The following is an 8,698-nucleotide window of genomic DNA, read 5'->3' on the forward strand; positions in this document are numbered from 1 at the left end:
CTTGAAAGATTCAGTCTATCCAATACAAAAACTTTTTTTGTTGTACTTGTGCTGTTTCCAATTAATTGCAGGCTTTAAGTGGCCTACAAATTTTCTTCTTTCATTTTACACAGCTGCCAACCTTTTGTAGATCTGCCGCCTCGTGTCATTTGACAGCCAACCGTCTCCCCCTCTTCCCCTGAGGAGCCCACCTGCGAGGCCGTTGAGGTGTGAGGTGAGCCGTCCTTGATGCTCCTTTCCCAGTCAGTGCTTGGGGCAACCGGGGGGCTATCCAAACAGGTCGTCTTGCTCAGCTCTGGGTGGGGTCACCCTGCACTGTGCCAAATTGCACAGCGGCGTCAAACATCTCCTCTGTGATTACTGTCTCTGACACATGGCCATAGTAGGCCAGCTGCTCTGCCACCTGCCCATGTAAAAGAGTGAAGCAGAGGAGGAATGAATCAGAGCACTGGTGAAGAGAGGCAGCAATATAAAAGAGAACACAAGGGTACAAAAAAAGGAGGGGGCCGGGCAAGACAGAAAGGACAGGGGATGAGATCTGAATGAGAAATTTGAAATAAGAAAAAAAAAAGAGGAAAAGAAATGGAAATGAGCGCTGAGAGAAAGTAAAAGAAAAATGAAAGCGTGACGTGGAATGATGGGGAAAGACAAAGAGAGGGACCAGAATGGGGATGCAGAATTTCCAAAAAGGAGCAATACATCCAGAGACACCCTGAAATACATAATTAAATTGTGGCATTCAGTGATTTTCTTTTGTGATCTCTCAAAAGCAGGAAACCACTGCGGCCATGAAATTGGAGACATTTTTATTAATTCCTGTGGGTCTCTTTAGATGCAGCTCACTTGGTATTCAGGGACATCATTACTAAAATCTACAAAAGCTCTTATCAGTTATAATACTGCATAGCACTCTGACTGTGTGCGTGAGGGTGTGCGTGCGTCTTTGACGAGGCTTGGCAGCAATCTCGGCTTCACATCTTTTGGCTTCTGAGGAGAATGGGCAGTCCAGCTTTTCTACAGTGTTTTTGACATTTCCATTAGTCAGGATAAAAGCTAAACAGGTATCAGACAAGCTGGACAAGACTGCATAAAGAGCCGGAACAAAGGTGTTGGAACACCTTTCTCTGATGGGGCCACGTAGATACATGCATACCAAACTAACTACACAATGCCAATTTTTTAAGGCATCATTTAGTCACTGTTTTCTCTATGAAAGTGTGTTTAGCTGCTTGAACCTACTCCCAGGAATTAAGCTGCTCCTCCTGGGATTTTCAATGTCAGAACATTCATTATAGGGCTCAATGGGGCACAACTCTTTCATTAAGAGCTCCATAACACATCTCACAGGGCTTGAGTCGTTATCTGTTGTTTCCATACTCCGCTGCAGCCACATTTGGATAGGAGGGGGATGGGAGGTCAGTGAAAGCTGTGAGGGCAAAGAGGTTCTTCCAGTTGCTGTTTTGTTATGGCGACCTCCTCTCTGAAGTCACAGAAACGGTTCGGCAGAGAACAAAAGCAGCTAAGTTATGCCATTTCTGCAAGAAATTGAAGTGGGATTGTTTCTACTGGTGGATTTGAGCTCTAGCTTGCTTCTAGCACAGATAAAAAGTTGGAGGCAAAGATGTTGGGTAAGAAAGCTGAAGGGAGACAGCTCATAAACACTGGGCAGCCACTTTAATAGGCCACAAGAGTGCTGTACCTGAGATAGAAGCTAATCTGCTACCACTGGGAATTGTTCCAAGTGGTCGTAATCATCTCTGTCATACAAGTTTTGCCACAGTTCAGGGACATTTAACCTGTTATAGTAAAGCTGTCCCTCTGCAATATGGAATGATTTGGTACACGGGAAAATGTTTACAGTACAAAAACAAAATCATGAAAGTGCATGATATACTTGAACTCACGACAGTATGTAAGTGAGAGGTTAGCATATGGTAATACTGCCACTGGGCCACTAAGGCTACAGTCACACACACGGCCCTCAAAGTGTCCCACATGCGCAAAAGAAGGCGTCACATACAACCCGCTCTGTTTATGGAAGTAAAAATAGCGGCTACAGAGCTAGTAGGTGTTGTTGCAGCAGTCTATCAATTTCTGCACAGTCATAACCGACAGGATTTTGACAAATTAGTTAGAGAAAGAAGGACACTGAGAAAAAAGAGAGCCCGTGCTTTAACAATGGCCGCCATGCTTTCTTGTTTGTCTTCTCCGGCACTAATAATCCGGTCGTTAAGTGATGACATGACGAATCCTGCATCCGGGCCTAAAGTAGTCTGCGTTTAATATGGCTTTTGTGTTGTTAACATGTTTAATGTTTTGTATTTTCTTCTATTTAATCTCAAAAAGCTCCTCAAACAGTCAGTGATCACTGTTGACCTCCCTCGGCTTTTATTACCGCTAATCATTTATTTAAGCTCAGTTTTTAAAACCTTAGGATGTAACTACAGCCCAGCCCATGCAGCAGTATATGAATGACTAACCTCGTATTGTGGATGGATTATCTCAGTTGTTCTCCTGGCTGAAGTTTGGTCCTTTTACAGCATCCTGCCATGCGATTACATTTGTTCCTGACCACCGAGAACACTCACGTTAACTTTTATCGAGTGGAAAAAAAGTTAGCTTGTTTATATTATGCTAACATAGCTGTGTCGCTAGTGGTCACGTAGCACATCATTATATACCAGCTAGCCAAACTTCAGTAACCCTACAAACGTCACTGCTGTTTAGTTTTCTGTCTTCATTTATGCTGAAAGTGATAACAGAGCTGTACGTTTTACTTTGTTTCCAAAACCCCGCAGTCAGGACATGCTATATTGTATTTAGATAAAAGCTAGCGAGCTAACTTCCTGCTAACTTCTAACTCCGTTAAATGTCATAAATTCCGTTTTCATGGATGCCTGGATGTTAAACTCAATTGTTACACCTGGTAGAGCAGAACGCTGATCATTTTATTAAAGATGAAAGACTTTAGACAGTTTTTCAACTCTCAGTAATGCCACAGTGATCGTTTGATATATGGACCTGCAGCGGAGTTTAGGCCCAGACACGGCTAGTGACGTCAGACTTAACAACCGGATTGGCATCTATGTTGTGTCAGTGACATAAAAGACGGATTTAATGCAACATGACCATTCAAACAGCAGTCGCTTTCTAAAACATCAGGTATGTATCGGATTCAGTACCACATACGAAAGTGACCCAGGTCAGATTTGAAAATATCGGATTTGTGCTGTTCACACTGTCATACCATGATCGGATATGGGTCGCATAGGGTCAAAAAAAGTCTGATTTGATGCGCTTTAGCCTGCAGTGTGAACGTAGCCTAAGAGTGAGAGACAACTGGCTCTCCAGTCAAAGTCAATGGGACTTTATCATTTCACTATTTCAGAAACTGTACAAATTTGGAAAATCTAAATGCACGATGGAGCTGAGTGAATGAGTGAGAGAAAGCTGCTTATTCAGTTTATGATGATGTCAACACGTAAGGGCAAACACCGCAGTCAAACGGCAAAAAAAGATTTGCACAATTACACCCAAAGACACGCATCCCCCAATTATAACGATGTATATCATAATTGGAGAAGGTTGCATTCTAGCTCTGTGAAGCCCCACACCCCTGTTCCCACCTGGCCTCCATTTTTCACCAGCAATTTCAGCACAGAAGCAGGTGGCGCCTAAGCTAGCTGCAATATTATCCAAATGATATCACTATGCAAATTACACAGGGAGCTGTCTTGTCCAATAATGCTAACAGGCAGGTACAGCAAAATGTGCGTGTGCCATTGTGTGACTGTAGGTATGTGTGTGTGTGTGATCACTGTCCATGCTTAGCAGCTGTTCTTTTCAAGGGTAAGGTGCATGAACACACACAAACGCATAAACACTGCAGAGAAGGGATTATGGGTCACCGCATGTAAATGCCAGCAGAGTGTTCCCAGGCAGAGAGTCATAATTAATTCTGTTAATTCAACTGATGAGAGAACAGTGACTGTGCAGGTTCACTGAGCACATGCCTGCAATCTCAACCTGGCCACCATATTCTCAGAATCTGGCATTTTTTTCTCTGCCGCTTTCTCTTCATTGAAATTGCTTGCATAATTTATGCTAGGTTAAAAAAATAACGGACCAACGCTGTAAAGGGACAAATATGAGTGAAATTAGGAAAATTAGAAGATGTCAGAGTGTTTTCATAACTCTGTAAAGCCCGAACCATCAAATAATTTTCTTTTAACATTTTTAACATTTTTTTTAACCTCACCTTACCAAAAAAATAATAAAAATAATAATAAAATAAATTTGCATATTTAACTTTACATTTGTATCTTTTTGCTTAATCTGGCATTTCTGTGCAAGTTGTTGCTTAAAAAATGTATTGTGCAATTTATTCTGGTTTTTCAGGAAAGAAAATCACACTGAGGATGTGGAGTCAAACACTCACATAGTCTCATGTGTCAAGTATGATACAGTTAAACTAGTCTTCTTGCATGGAGCACATTTAGACCAAACAGCGAATTATCTTGACCATGTCTATTATTAACCTACACTTATATATAGCCTAAATAGGAACGGAGCTATGCATATCAGCCTTGCTGTCCCGTCAGTTTTGTGGTGGCTAATTGTTCACAGACAGCGTGATGAAGAACTAACAAGCTTTTCTTAAGTTGACCAAGGTCTTAAAGGTCAACTTAATGATTCATTGCTAGAAAACTGAAATCCTTGTAATTGAGAAACTATGCTTCTTACAAGTGGTGTGTATTGTCAGCATGTAAAAAATTATCATGTAACATTTGACCTCTGATTTCACTTTTATGTTGTACATCTGCCTAAAATGTGTTACATTATTAAATAATTAATCCATTTAAAAAAAAAAAAAGAATAATTCTACTCAAAAATTATATTTAAAAGTATAAAATGGATTTCAAACAGGGCAAATAAGAAAAGCCTGTACATTGCATATGTTTCCATTGCACTACAAACTTCCTAAAGTACATTTAAAAAGTGGAAAAAACAGAATGACTTTACAGAAAATACAATACTATTCCCTCCCTATTTGCGCACTTCTTGTGTTAAATATTAGTGAGGGTTGTCAGAGCATAGGTCGGGGTCGGCACTCGGGCTAGGTATCAGTGTTGGTCAAATTACTTGAAAAAAGTAATTAGTAACTAATTAATGATTACTTCCTGAAAAAAGTAATCCCATTACTTTACTGATTACTTATTTTCAAAAGTAATTCGTTACTTAGTTACTTTTCAAAACAGGATTTACACCCTAAATAAGTAATAAAGCAATAGATCTTTCAGCCCAATTCTACTGTTTCTGCATAATCCATCATATAAAATGTAATAAAATGAAAAAAATCTCTTTTTAAAACTGGTTTTATCAGTTTTAATCTTTTTAACTTTATGCATCAAGCAAACATTAAATTATATACAGCATTCTCTGACTGGAAGAAATTTGTTTAACTTTTAAACCTATTCTCTACACTTTCCAGCACATAAAATATAATAGTTTTTTGTGTTTGCACTCACTCTTTCAAATAGATGCAAGTAAAACACAGCAGAAAATAAATAAAATCAAAGACTCAGTGGTCCTGTTGCTCTATTTTCACCTGTATAGCAGGAGTGGGGCAGGTGGAGGTTTACCCTGGTGCAGGTGTGTCGCGGCGGTCAATGGAAGGATACGGCAGTTTCTCTGTGAATTTCACCTTCCAGCGGCAGTGTATTTGGTGCTTGCTCGGAAGTTTAGGAGTTTTTTCGCTGTAAAAAGAATTTTTCTTCCCACGCAGTGAACAGCGGACGCTAATGTTTTTGTCACTTTTTACAGAATCAAACTCAAAGTAAGGTCAGTACTTCCACGCTTTAAACGCTGCACGCTCATACTCTGTCGCACTTGTTATATGATCCATTTTTGATCTGCACACAGCTGGTGCCACGAACGTCGCACTCGCTTAAGTCACTGTCATGAGACACTCTCGCAAAAAAAATCGCGATTAGTTAGTAACGTAGTAACATAGAGTTCTTACGTGAAAATAACAGTAATGTAATTACCTAATAGTAATCCCTTACTTTACTCGTTACTTGAAAAAATTAATCGGATTACAGTAACACATTACTTGTAACACGTTACTGCCCATCTCTGCTAGGTATAATACTTGTGGAAATTTTCTATATTAATATTTAAATGTTGTTTTTTATCATTTGCAGTCATGCTAAGGTGATGCCTGTAGCTGGATTTACGACCACTGCATAAGGGGATTAGTGCAATCTTTCACGAATTGGTTACACTTTTTTTTGCCTGTTTTCCCTTCATCTCCAAAAACAAACAAAATAAGAAAAAAAAAAAAACAGAAGTATATACTGTGCACACTGTCTTGACCCAATGACCTGCCTGGTATACTGAAATCAGGACAAAGCTACAATAAATCTAATAATAGTAATGATGTATACTTTATTGATCCCTGTGGGGAAATTACTTGCTTTTCTCTGCATTTGACCCATTCACTCAGTGAAGCAGTGGGCCGCCACTAAGCAGGCGCCCGGGGAGCAGTGTGTAGGGACGGGACCTTGCTCAAGGGTACCTATTCAGTGGATTCGAAACCCCGACCTTGGGGCGACCACTCTAACTACTGAGCTATCCCTGCCCTAAAACAGGGGGCACCTGGATTTGAACCAGGGACCTCTTGATCTGCAGTCAAATGCTCTACCACTGAGCTATACCCCCTCACAATCCCTATTTATTATTCTATATTGAGACTGAACACATGTTAGATTGCATTTGTATTACTGACAGGTTGGGTGATGATGTGGAAGCAGAAGCTATTGTATATACTGCATACAATATTACAATATTGCATATATGTAGTGCATCAGAGGAAGGAAAAAAAAAGGGAAAGAACAGCAATCGCTTTTACATACTGGAAAAAAGTTTGGTTGAACACTGGTATTGTCTCTATTCAAAAATCGCCTTTAGCTTTAATAGAAAACATAAAGCAAACATCTGCCGGCTCACAAAATCTGATTTCCACTCACTGGTTATGAAGCACCGCTGAGGCAGCGAGTCTGCTCGACGCAGCAGGTAAGTCCTGGAAGTGTGCTATTTCTGGCTTTGGATGACAGCTGTTCATGTTCACAAACACTGGCTGGATTGAGGTAGAGCACATACGGTATGTCGTGATTTGAGCGATATCCCAGTCTAATGTTCATCTGCAATCTGAATAATGTTGTTCTAATCCTGCAGAGAGAGTCACTGTGGGTGGCTGGGAAGCCATGACCATCAATTCTTCACCGCTGACAAGGTTTCCATTTCCAGGTTGATGGCTTTACCAACCCAGTGTGAACATTCTGCACTTTCAATTTGTCTGAGGTTTACAGCATGTGAGTGGAAACGCACACACTGAATATGCAATGACAGATGCAGCGAAAAGATTACAGTCGCGCTGTCAAAACAGTCACAGCAGTCCGAACTTTTCAAAACTGAGCTGCGAGCTACTTTTGTACAAATGAACATTTTGACTCATGAAATATGAACTGTAAGAAATGCATTTCTTCCCAGCATTATCACAGAGTTCCATATTTATGCATTTTTTATGAGTGATCCTTGTTTAAAGATTTGCTGGGGAACGCATCAGAAGCAAATTATTGGTGACAGCGGTCATGCTGTTAAGTCCTTGAGCACCTGAAACGACTAAATAAAAATAGATAAATAAATAAAAACAAATAAATCACTCGGAAAATATACAATTAAATGCACCAAAATTAATAGTACATGTAAATTTACATGAAGACTAAATCGTTCATAAGATGTGACAAATTCTTGCATTTGTTCAAATTTGCTTCAGTATTCTTTAACCCTTTCATTTTTAATTGTGCTAATAGACCGCTCTGCATTGAATCATACTTGTTATTAATCTCTGTCTCTCTTCCACAGCATGTCTTCTATACTGTCTTCCTTCTCTCACCCCAACCGGTCGCAGCAGGTGGCCCCGCCCCTCCCTGAGCCTGGTTCTTCCTGTTAAAAGGGAGTTTTTCCTTCCCACTGTCGCCAAAGTGCTTGTATATAGAGGGTCATATGATTGTTGGGTTTCTCTCTCTAGGTATTATTGTAGGGTCTACCTTACAATATAAAGAGCCTTGAGGTGACTGTTGTTGTGGTTTGGTGCTATATAAATAAAATTGATTTGAACTGAAGTCTCCTATCCATATATTTATTAATTTTGCGTTTCTCTTTGATTGTGCATTCAGAGTTTGTCTGAAAGTGTAGCTGAAATGATTGTATGGTATTATAATAGCTTTTATAGTTTTATCAAGCTCTTTCTGAGTATGCATGCACCTGATCTCGCGACAAACTTCCAGCTCCCATCTTCCCTACAAACACCTAATTCTGGGATTGACAGCTAAGACCTGTGGGAAGTGCGATGAATAATTTGTAGGCGGAAAGAGCTGCAGGCGGGTGGAAAATTCTTAGCCAAAAGTAATAAAATGGTGGAGTCAACAGCTTCATGAACTATTTATCTTTCTGGAACCGATATGTCCTTCTTCAGTCTCTTTCTGTACTCCTCCACTCCATCCACCTTACTTGTCAAAGCCTGCAGCAGTCCAGGCTTTATTGAAACTTTGATTCAGTTTCCCAAGTTGTCACTTTCTAAGGACTGTGTGCAATAAAGTAGACAGGTTATTGGGGAGAAGAACAGAGAAGGGGA

At 40.1% G+C, this 8,698-nt stretch overlaps 1 non-coding gene across 1 annotated transcript; it reads right to left on the bottom strand.

The window, feature by feature from the left end:
* Positions 1-6,648: 6,648 nt before the first annotated feature.
* On the bottom strand, positions 6,649-6,720 carry trnac-gca. Its single transcript has one exon. It is a non-coding gene; the product is annotated as a tRNA-Cys (tRNA).
* Between the last annotated feature and the right edge of the window lie 1,978 nt (positions 6,721-8,698).

The sequence above is a fragment of the Haplochromis burtoni genome, unplaced genomic scaffold, assembly GCF_018398535.1.
Source record: "Haplochromis burtoni strain Fernald_Lab_line unplaced genomic scaffold, NCSU_Asbu1 Contig_265, whole genome shotgun sequence".
In the NCBI taxonomy this organism is placed as follows: Eukaryota; Metazoa; Chordata; class Actinopteri; order Cichliformes; family Cichlidae; genus Haplochromis; species Haplochromis burtoni.